Here is a 12314-nt window from a genome sequence, read left to right as displayed (position 1 = left end):
TTTAACGGTATTTTCCAAACTAATATTAAATACTCGACAAAGGAGAGTATTTGTAACCTGATTCTCATATTTTAAAATTTTATGATAAATCTCTCTCTCTCTCTCTCTCTCTCTCTCTCTCTCTCTCTCTCTCTCTCTCTCTCTCTCTCTCTCTCTCTCTCTCTATATATATATATATATATATAATGATTTTTTTAATCAACGCAAATATTTTTTACCCGTGTTTTATGATTTATCAGAATTTTTTTACCCGTGTTTTATGATTTATCAGAATTTGATGAAAAGGTGAAAATCTAAAAAACATACAGTAGAATGTTAAAATTCATAAAAAAAATTTATAAAAAACAAGAGTATATGGACAAAATACGACTCTAATTCATATTTTATTAGGTAAATACATGGGTGATTAGTATATAATATTTTAACTAAGGAAATTGATGGAATAATATAAACCTCAATGGAGATGATTTCTCAGGTAAATAATCTATAGAAAAAATTGTGAAGCGCTACGATTGATAAAAAATAAAAAGACAAAATGTGTCTTTAAAGTAAAAAAGTGTTTAAAAATATGATATTAATTGTGGTTTGAAATATTTTTTATTTTAAAATAAACTATAATAACAATCTGAAAACATCGGTGTCTAACACAATTTTTATTTTTGTTTTTAGATATTTTTTAAAAATATTTTTTATATAAAAATTATTAAATTAATATATTTTATAATTTTTATATATTATTTTAAAAATAAAAAATTATTTTAATATATTTTAATATTAAAAATATTATATACAACAATCTCAAATAATCCATAATGAAAATTCAGTAGATGCTCATGATTGCAGGGGAGGCTTGCTATTCAGAGATCCGTTTTTTAACTGAACTTTTTTTAAAAAAAAAAACATCAAACTGTCAAGTACGAAGTAAAAGGTATATTCCTATATTCCTTTTTTTACTGGACTGTTAGCAATATTTCATAATACTGGGCAAGCAAGTACATGTTTTTTTTTAATAATAATTACGAGAAGTAAATTTGGTGGTCAAGTAGATGGACTCCCATCCGTGTTTAATTTTTTGAATTCATTTTTTTTAATATACCAGGTATATTTAAAAGAATGTGCATTTAATATTGTTTTAAGAAATTAATCTCTATTAATATACAATTAACTTAAGGATAATTTTAAATTAAAACATTTTTCTCGTAAATAGATAGGATGCATTTCATTAGAAATAGCCACTTACTAATTAACAAGCGTAAAGCACTCGGCTTACATAGATAATCTCTTTTGACTATAGTTTTAAAACCTGGACCGGTTTGGTAGGTCGATTTGGAATCTAACCGATCCAGATTTGGGACCAGCTCGGGTCTAAGTAAAAATCCGTTGGGAGTCTAAAAGTAATTTTTTTATTTGATTTTTTTTGGGACCAGGATCAACATATTTGACCCGTAACGTGATCATTAGACTGGGTCGATTTCTAGATCGGGTTTTAAAACTATGCTTGTCATGTGTTAAATTTACTTTACATTAATTAGTTCAGTAGCTTCCATACTGTTCAGATTACAATCATAGACAGCGAGTTATTAGAAATTGCTTTAGCTTGCATAGAAAATAGTTTGAATCATACAAATTTTCTGCCACAATGACGGAATTAAGTATTTCTTTTATAAAAAAAAAATCGTACTTCACCTTCAGATTTTAGTGTCAATTCGGGACTGGGTATAAATAATTGCTGGTTAAAATTTAATTTTTTTTAATGTTTTCATATCGTTTTGATGTGTTTATATCAAAATTAAATTTTATAAAATAAGAAAAATATTATGTTGATGTAATTTTTAGTACAAAAACTTTAAAAAATAATCATTATTATATTTTCAAACACCTCCTAAATGTTAAGCAACATGTGAGGATCCATCCCCATTTCTTATATTTGTTTGTAATTAATAATGGCATTGTCCCAACTATAAATGTAAAACGCAGATGTTTCTTCTTTTCTAGGTTGCAACTCCCCTTTAATGTGATTTTCTCTACTTGATAGGACCACAAGTAAATTGATTTGATTCACATGAATATAATGGCCTGTGGATTAAGGATATATACCAAGCAGTGAATGTGATCAGAATTAAATAGCGAACTATATATTTCCATGGGAAGTCCTGCAAACAAACATATCAAAGTAGATGCACAAGTTAATCCCGATACGTAAGGTCCTAATCTAAAATGATAAATCTTACTAATCACTATATCTCCTTTTAATCTAGATGGCAGGATAAATCATACCCCCTCCCTTCCTATATAATCTAAAATAAACATTACGAAGATGAAGGGTTTTGGTAATGATGCTTTTCATTGTTAGATTTTTTTTTATTTTTTTTTTCATATAAATACATTAAAACCATAAAAAATACCTAAAAAAACATTTTTTTTTTTTTTTGGTTTGAATGCATTTCTAAACGCATTCCAATCGGGATTCCAGAGATAGATACCTGAAAAACACAATAAAATGACTTGTTTCAGGTTGATTGGATTTGATTTGGTTGCTATTTAGTTTGATCAATGCAAGGAGCCTGCGTCCTGGAGAGAGAGCTTTATAAGCCCAACATCCATGGCACAGAGTTATTGCATTTCAGGAGAAAAAGGGGGCTAATAAAGAAGAGAGAGTTGAGACTTGAGAGAGGAAGGACAACGGGAGCAGAATCCGGGACTCGATAAATATCATGTGAGAGGAATTACTGAAGCCGGAGTGATGCCCCCATCTTGACAGCTGGTTCTGTACTCGTTTTAGCTGCCATGGCTGCTCCCCTCCCTCGCTCCCTCCCCTCGTTTAATCACAACTATATTGTGAGATGGGCCATTGCATGGGGACGTGGAGACTATATCTTATCTTCTGTGTACGGTACTTCTTGTGTGAATGATCTTGGTTACAGATCCCTTGTGTGTTCTTTATCAGCCTAGCAACTTGCCATGTTCCAGTGCTACACCCTTCCCCAACTATACCAGCAACAGTTGCATTTTTCTCGAAAAATCAACAACTGGATTTCCTCCCTCGTCCATTGCTTGTTCTAATGCCATTTTTTGATTGAAAGATCCAAAAATTCGCACTTCACCTCAAATTCGATAACACCTTTTATCTTTCTGCATCCATTTTGGCAGTGATTTCTTCGTATATATGTCACAACTTGGACATCAAGATCTTTACAAGCTTAGTTGGGCACTTTTATAATTTAATGAAACAAAATCTTGATCAAAGTTAAATTACATGCTCAATTGGAATATATCTGGCTTATTTTAATGTCAATTTTTTAATTGAAGTTTTTGTTTGAAAGATCACAAAAACTGAAAAATTCGATAACACTTTTGTCTTTCTACATTTGTTTTGTTGGTGATTCCTGTCGTAACCATTTTGTGACTCTCTTTTCTTTCAAGCGAATACGTGCAAGACATAATGCTTGAGAGCTAATCATAAACCAGGAAAAGCCCGTTTTAAAAGCCCTACACTAATTACTGAAGCCCAACAAATTAAAACTTAAGAAATATGTTGGCTCAAAAAACTGTCTGCACGAGGATTTTATATGTTCTGTTAGAAATTTAGCCCATATGCAATACAAAGGCCATATCCATAGGAAAGCAACGTGGATTTGGGTCCCCACATCATTGCCTAAGAAACAAATAAATAAAAGGAAAAACAAAACAAACAAAGAAAATCGATCCGGATAAAGGGTTGAAAATTATTTTGAAATTTTTTTAAAAAAAATAAAATAAAATATTATTTTAATACATTTTCAAATTAAAAATATTTTAAAAAACAATTACAACCACAATACCAAATAAGATGTAAAAAACACATAACTCATCTTAAAAAATGTATTTTGTATTTTGGTGCATGATGCATCGTAGACTGTGTGATTGTTTGTCATTGTGAAAAAAAAAATTTATTTAAAAAGATAATAAATAATTATTTTTTATATATTAAAATCATTGGAAAACATTATAAATTTAATGATAAAATTAAATTCACACAATTTAATACAGACACACACAAGAACAGAGGAAAGTCTCACATGCTACAGGCCAGATCTCCGCTGGAAACATCACAGACCTTCTCCACTTCATAACCAGAATTCCAAATCCAATGTTATACAACCAAACCTACAATTAAGGAAAACGTTATCACTATTTTTAAAAGATGAATTTTAGTACATGTTCATGATGATGCCTAAATAAATTTTCTGAAGAAATGTAAAGATGGATGTTGCTTAACAAGGCATATGACTAGGTGATTGTTTAGTTCCAAAATCTCAAGATATATCAGCAGGATAAATTAGTTGAAGGCAAATGGTTGATGTGTATTTGACATGTTCAAGTAAAGACTTAATATCAATTGACAAATGTGTATCTGTGCTTACTTTTTTAAAAAAATACAAGTACCTAGCAAATTCACATGCTTTAATTCAACTACATTGCAGTACTAGCTTAAGAGCATATCCATTGATCATATTAGTGATTAGCCGTAGAATAATTAAATCCCTCATAAATCTAAATGGCAAATTCAGAGACTTGAAATATACATCATTACATCAGGGATGCCGAAGGTAGTCTATATAAAGTTATTTCCTGTATAGACAACTAACATGTATAGTGTAGTCTATCTTACCTGTTTACATGAATGAAACTTTTCTAATCCCATCTTCTCAAGGTTGGTTTCAGTGGTAACCTGTAAATCATAAAAAGAATTGATTAAAAAAAACATAGTAGTTCATGCATCAGTCAAGGAAAATTGGAAGGGAAATAAATTAACTGCAGAACCTAACTGCACCTGATGTGAGAATGGCAAGGTCCTACGAGCTGGACTTCCCTATTTTCTCAAAACCCAGTTGCTTTGATGGTACAAACCATCAAACTCAACTAACTCTCGCTCTGAAGATATCAATGCAAATTAACAGCTACAGAATATAAATGAGATTTAGAGCATCAATTTTCTTAATAAACTATGGAATTTCAAGGACAGAAAGCATAATCACTGCAATTGAAAATACATTCAGAGCCCACTTCTGTAGCTCTTCCTATTAATTGAGATTGAAAACGTGCACCAAGTATTCTACATTCGAAGACGAAGTTAGAAATCTGAGAATTTTAATCCAGTGTCAAAAATACTTAGTGTCTCACTCACCCCTTCATAAACATGAAAAATTTTCACAGTAACTAAACGGTGTTTCAATAAATGAAAACTAACCCCTGGCAGGACATTTCTAAACAAATCAGCTTACCAAAGAACTGATTAAGATAATAACAAAATTTCTTCATAAAAAATGAAAACACCTTCAATCAGGTTATTATTTTAATATTTTTCAGCTTGTTTCCTAATTGAAAGATGACGTATTATCCAAATTACTCTTGTAGCTCTATTCAATCTCATCTTACCCATGCAGTGCTTTTCACAATATAAATCACAAGCTTGCCAAAAAAACCAATAATATTATATGTGAATCACTACAAGCAATGTATAACATGGCAAAATCAATCAGTTAATACCTGACTGAGAAGCGAGGAGCAGAGCAGGTATACAGTCTCCTTCCAGTGTGATCCTAAACGCAGCAGATGCTTGTTCTACTTCTGACTTGGCCATGATTGTTTCTAAATCCTGGATAACTACCTTGTGCTAAGCACTACACCGGTTCAAAATAATCCCGTTCATTGCAGCAAGTAGTTTGAGTGCTCGTCAAAAAAATAAAATTGAAGAGAAAGAGGATGAGGATGAGAGAAATTAACGAGATCCGTACCTTCCGCGACTTTTGAGTCACGTTCAGATTCTCCAATCAGTTATATCAATCAAAGCCCAAAGATAAAAGAATTTTTAGAGGATTGGGGATTTAATTTGATTTTCTTAGAAAACAAAGAGAACTTAAAGAAATTAGACGAGTGAAGATGGAGATTTAGTTATTGCATACAATTGTGTTTTTTAAATTTTAATTTTAATTTTTTTGTTTTTTTTATCATTTTGATTTATTAATTTCAAAAATAAATTTTTTTAAAAATAATGTTTTAACATATTACCAAACAAAAAATATTTTTAACACATATTCAAACAATTACTAATAATGAATATTTATTATTTATATTTTTTTTGAAAGCAGGGATGTATAGTTTTAATATTCGAGGTGGTATGAAGCTTGAAGTAATATGTTTTTTTTTGTTTTTTATGTTATTGGTTTATTGTTTATGGGTTTTGGGCTGTGGAATGACTGATATGGAGGGATGCATTATTCAACTCCCAGGAGCTAATAGGGATGGACTTGAACGACACGTCGTTTATGGGACCGGACCTGGACTAGGCTGGCCCGCTGGCCTATGCTGTCTATTGGGCCGGTTTTGGATTTCGGTTTCGGCTATGTTTTATTCTTCACTTTCTTTGTTTTTCATAACAGTTGAAACTAAAATTTACATTTACATTTTCATTTTTTTTGTGCGTTTGCAAGTTTGACTCAGAGCTTCCATGGAAATATAACTCGTGTCTTGTTATATAAGCATGTTACTAAAAGATTTACGCAGAAATAGCTGTGCTTACTTACACTAAAAAACAGTAAGAGAGTCTTTCTAACACTGTATTACACTTTTTTTTTTTTTTGAATCACTCATCTATGAGAAAAAAAGGATCAGGGATAAAAGGCCTTAACTTGTAATTAGTTTATCCAATAAAATTATTATATATATATATTTTTTTAAATGGCTGTCCATAAAAAAAAGAAGAAATATGTCAAGTGTAACCCCAGTAATTCACGTATTCAAGGTCACCTGCCCATTCAAGAGCATGTTTGATTTAATAGTATTGATTGTTTTTAAAATATTTTTTATTTTTTTAAAATTTATTTTTAACATTAGTAAATTAATATGATATAAAAGCATAAAAAAATTAAATTAAAAAAATATATATAAATTTCAATTTTTTTTAACACTTTTAGACGCAAAAATAAGTAGTGTGCCTGGAAATCTATTATTTTGTATCCTGTGATTAGATAGATAAAACTACAGCGACTCACAAGGGCTCATTGTAACTTGTAAGAGTTAAAAACAAAATGAAGCGACGACGAACAAAAAGGTTACACAGTAGTTTTCCAGTTCCCTTTATTTTAAATCAGTGTTGGGTCCAGCTAATTAATTTCATTAATATTGGTTAAAAAAGAAAGTTCAACAGTGAAGATGATAATGGAATGATTACTCAATTACTTAAATATTAATTGTCATTCAGCAATCAATGGAAAAGGTTTAAAACGCTTTCCCAACACATGAGAGAATTCGTTTCAGTCAACATATATATATATATATATAGTCTTCTACCTGCTTATTATTAATAACTAGTTTGATTCCCATATTTCAATTAGCTACATCTTGCTTTAATTAAGCTTCTTCCGTTTGATCTCATATGATTTAGTGGGACTGATCAGCTTACCTTTCGGCTTTGGAAAAATGATAACCAGACCATTTTCTGTACTTGCAAGTGAAAGAGACGTATGGGGGTGAAAGGTATAATTGAGTGCACTGTCCCGCTTCGGGGACACAATTCCTTGAAAATACGGGTGTTATTTTTGACTCTGGAAGAGAAAAGGGACTAGTAATATATCTCCTACCAGACAACGAAATATACCTTGTTCATCCATGATTAGGGCAACTTGTGTTATCACTCGATTATTGTCAAAAAGAAGAAGAAGATGAAGAAGCTTGTGTTACTAAGGCATGCTAGAGAAGTTTGAATTTTGTGAGATCTTGAGGGAATGCTTTAATTAGATTCTATTTGGTCCCATGGAAAGATCTTCCTGGCTTAAAGCCAGAAACTCTTTTTTTTTTTTTTTTGACCGTCCAAAACCTGTTAGTCATGTAGACTATTTTGATCCTTTTCTACTTTTTTCAAGGACATAAAGATCTAATACTTACTAGCTAGTGGCATGCATTGTGATTCCTAGTCTAGGTCCACTACCACTAGTACTCTTCTTTGATGTCTTGTTAGGCTTGATTTAAATTGACATTCTCGCCGGTTTCTTTCTTTTCTCTTCTTTCCCTTTTTATAAAAAAACAAGAAGAAGATGAAAATCTCTGTTTAATTGTTTGGTAACGGTTCTTTTACTGTTCTCAAATTCCAAGTTGGTGGATGGGGAGTCAAGACTTGTTTTTTTTTTTTGATGCAACAAGACTTCTCTAGTTGAGGCTCGCATAATGTTGTAGCAGCATAGGTTCGTGGCAGTAAACTTTATGGAAAAGTTTACTGATAAATTTGAAAGCTGATTTTTTTAGCAGCAAGGAACCAGGCTTTGAGTCACTTCATCGTGTTTCCTGCTCTAATTACTCTTATTGAACCTTTCTGAGCTATGTGTATACAATTGTACAGACATATACTTACGTGCATGAAAGTGCTTTTTGGAACATCTGATTATCTAGCATAGCGCTGGTAAGTGGTAACCTTGCTTGTGATGTTACCGCTAGCTGTTTCAAGCGAGTGGAAATAAAACGAATCAACAAAAAATAAAATAAAAACTGAAGTAAACCTGAATAAAAAAGGTGAGATATCCCGGGTTCGATTTCATGAATCTACCTGCTCGTGGCTTCAAATGTAAGAGGGACTATAAATACACAACCTTTTGAAGACCCCGATAAGCTTGGTGAGAATCCATTTAACCCTTTAGTGGAAGGCATGAGTGCCCATTTGTCTTGTGCATTACAAAAAGTTTTGTACTGGGAAACTGGTTTGATAGATGGAGAGTTGAGAAAGGGAAATTAACGGGCCAGTTGTGGTGTAAAAGTGAGTACAGTAGCTAGAACAAGGACTAAACCAACCATGTGTGTAATAATTCTAAAATAAAAAGAAAACCCGTCTCTAAGAGTTGGAGAGCATTATTATGTACTAAAGATTTTACGCATCTTTGCCATGCTTGGTGCCACCAAAACTTACAGGACTTTTAATTTCATCAGTAAGATTGCTGGACAAACTGTATACTATTAACTTGCTGTCGGAGCTCACACAATATTCTCAGTTCGAACCATACATTAGTTTGGGAACTTCTAAAGAGCAAGCTGGGGCTTGTCCAGCTGTTTAATTTCGTCCTGAAACCTAGGGTTTCTCTTCAATAAAAATTAATTTCTTAATTAACTCTATTAATCTATCAACGTCGTCTTGTATAATTATATCCTATCCAAATTGAACCGATCGAGCACTGTCAAAACCTGGAGCTAACTGTAATGAAAACGGGAAAAAAAATGAAGTTTTTCAGCCCTTTTATTTTATTTTATTTTCCCAATCAAAAAAAATATTTAGTAGGATGATTAGTGTATGTCCCATGTTTAAATTATTTAAAAACATTTGACGGACCACACGTCTTGGATCATAAGGGATATTCAAGGACATTATCGCTTGTTAATGAACCTGAGCGTTCAATTATTGCTGTGATTCTTGACATCCCAACTTCTTACGAGCAACGGTCCACAAAAGTTGTTATAATCGAGGTGCATATGATTAGTGTCATATAAATATAACCTGGCTTAGGCTGCAGAAAGAATCTAGCAAATACTTTGATTTCATTTATTCTAATGGAGTGGTAGGTAAAAACTAGTTGAATAATATGTTTAGTGTACTTTATAATGTAAATCACGGAGAGGATCTTCGACACCCCTGTTATTAATAAGTACATAAACTAGACGTTTAGGTTGATACCATAATATTAGAGTCGAGCTTGCACCTTTCTATTTATCTATTTAATTGACAAATGACATACTGCTTAATTAAATGAGTTTTAAGTATATCAAATAAATATAGAAAAATTGAGTTTGGGTTGAAATTGATATGTAATCGTGTCAGTTCTAAATAGTATACGATTTCATTAATTAATGTATAATTCTCTATAATACCATATGTCCACCACGTAGGATTAATTTAATCGTATATTTTTATTACAATATAAAAGTTAATATAAACTTTGTAAACTATACTCAACAAGTTCACAAAAGCCTAGTAAACATGCTGTCCAATTTACCATTTAACATTGATAACTAAACAAGACATGATGAGTTTATGCTGTCTCGCCTTCAGTTTGGCGGATGATATGCTAATCTTCAGTTCAGCTTCTTTATATAGCATGTAGAATATTAATTGCATCTTTTTATGCTTTGAATTAGTGTCAGGTCTGAATAACTTCTTTAAAAGTAGTATTATTGGTGTTGATATAAAAGATCAGATTTGTGATTACACAACTAGAATTCTTTGATGCGAGCAAGAAGATCTTCTTTTCAAATATCTAAGCCTTCCTATTGGTGCAATTAAGCTCATGTAGAACATCGATGTGGAAACTATATTCCATAACATCAACTCTACATTGCCTTTGTGGAAGGGTAGATTTTTATCCATTGGAGGTAGGTTGTTCTTAATTAAATCAGTTCTAAGTAGCTTGTCCATTTATTATCTGTCTTTGTTCCTTATGCTATGAAAGCAGCAACAATTGAAAAGAAATTGCGATACTTCTTGTGGTCAGGGAAAGAGGAAGGTCATAAGTTGTGTAATGTTAGATGATTGATAATTGCTCCTCCTAAAAGTGTGTGGTTTTGGGATTGGATCTCTGAGGGATAAAAACAAAACTCTACATTATGGAGTTTTGGTTCAGATAAAAAAATATAATAAAAAACATTTACAATCTCAAATGCTTCATATTTATACTGCAAGATATTATTTCACTTATACCGCAAGATACCATTTCAGAGACTAGAAGTACTTAGTTGCGAATTGTTAACTATTGTATTAAAGGTAATAAGTTGTCGCTGCTTATCATCAATCTGTAGTGTTAGTTGGTAATGACAAAATGATCTAATTTTAGCTTGATGCTTGGATTGATAGTGGTAGTTTGGAAAATCAATTTCTATCCTTTTTAATTTATTCATTAATAAAGAAGCAAGCCTCAACAAAATGAGAGTTTAGGATGGATACAAATGGATTGATAATGTGTACCTGAGTTCAGAGCATATTTAATTCAAAGATGTCGGGTATGATAATTTGATTGGATTTAATGTTTAATTAAATTAAAAAAAGTTACAGTTTAAAAATAAATTACACTCATGTCATATAAGTTTGATATTTCACTAATTTCAAGATATCTTTATCCTTTTAAATAAGTATTTATACTCAAAAATAAAATTTTAAAAGACGATGATCTGCGACCTGAATAGATCTTATAATTAAGGCTTCGATTTTTCTTCCTCTTGTTTTGGTTTGTGACTTGGCATGATATGGCAAGAGACGGGGGAATCATTGGTGCCAAATGCGAATGAATTCAAACAGCACTCATCATCACAAGCCAAAAGGCCCTTCTACGCTAAGGCAAAGATGAAGGAGAAGCATGGGCACTAATGTCTTGAGGAACAAACGTCATGATAGGGTGGGATTGATGTCATCATAACCCCACAAAAAGGGATGTCTCGTGGGTTATGTTAGTGGGTGGTGCAGCTATCATCGGAAGTTTGAATAAGCTGCTTAAAAAAACACCACATTATAAAAAATGTGTGATATTACAAAAGATGAAAAGTATATAAAAGAAATGGGGACCAGAGCAACCATGCGTGACTACATTGGATCCAAAAAATACTAAAAGCCCTTCTCTGAGTTTTCCTTTCCCTAGCAAATAGTAACACAATATGGAAGAAAGTAGTGGCTACTGGCCGCTAGTGACAGGCCTGAAGAGGTAAAGAGTGTTTTCTTCCGTACCTAAGAAGTAGCTAGGGAATGAAGATAAAGCAATTAACCAAAAGGAGGCATTAGGAAAGGGCTTGCTGATGGCTGGTCTGTGATGGGATTTATTCATTTTTTTAATATATATGTTCTTCTAACTGTTATTAAAAAGAAGCCGATTTAGAATATAACAGTTAAGAAAAGAAAAAAAAATCTCTTCCTCGGTATCTTGCTCCAGACTATTTGTGTTGAAAAGGGAAATGAAAGGCTGGTTGCTTGTATGATTTTTGTGTTTACTTTTCTGAGACCCAGGCTGCTTATTTGACTGTGTAATTACCCCGACCTTGCAGGTCGAGTGCACAGAAACATTACATTATATTTTGTGTTTTCGTTCTTGCTCTTTTTAACGTGAACCCATTATGGTTCAACAGAAGGATTGAACCTCTTTAGGCCCAACCAGCTTGAAGCCAGTGGCAGCAAAAAATTGGAGCTCGTGGCATAGGATAAAGAGACAGCAGTGAGTGATTAGAAGCTGATCTAGATTGGCGTGCCCACGCATTTAAAAAGTGATTAGAAACATCTATTATTCCATCGTGCTTCTGGCGTTTGAAAGTTA

General features: G+C 32.2%; 1 long non-coding RNA gene across 3 annotated transcripts; it reads right to left on the bottom strand.

The window, feature by feature from the left end:
* Nucleotides 1-3535: 3535 nt before the first annotated feature.
* Nucleotides 3536-6004, bottom strand: LOC133706057 (uncharacterized). Of its 3 annotated transcripts, XR_009844430.1 has the most exons (5): nt 5778-6004; nt 5530-5663; nt 4814-4940; nt 4652-4711; nt 3536-4146 (listed from the first exon to the last, which is right to left on the bottom strand). It is a non-coding gene; the product is annotated as an uncharacterized LOC133706057 (long non-coding RNA). The 3 variants fall into 3 exon arrangements; XR_009844429.1 differs by having other exon boundaries at nt 5530-6003; XR_009844428.1 differs by having other exon boundaries at nt 4814-6004.
* Between the last annotated feature and the right edge of the window lie 6310 nt (nt 6005-12314).

This window comes from Populus nigra, chromosome 10, assembly GCF_951802175.1.
Source record: "Populus nigra chromosome 10, ddPopNigr1.1, whole genome shotgun sequence".
NCBI classification, from domain to species: Eukaryota; Viridiplantae; Streptophyta; class Magnoliopsida; order Malpighiales; family Salicaceae; genus Populus; species Populus nigra.
This window is presented reverse-complemented; position numbering and strand designations above follow the sequence as displayed.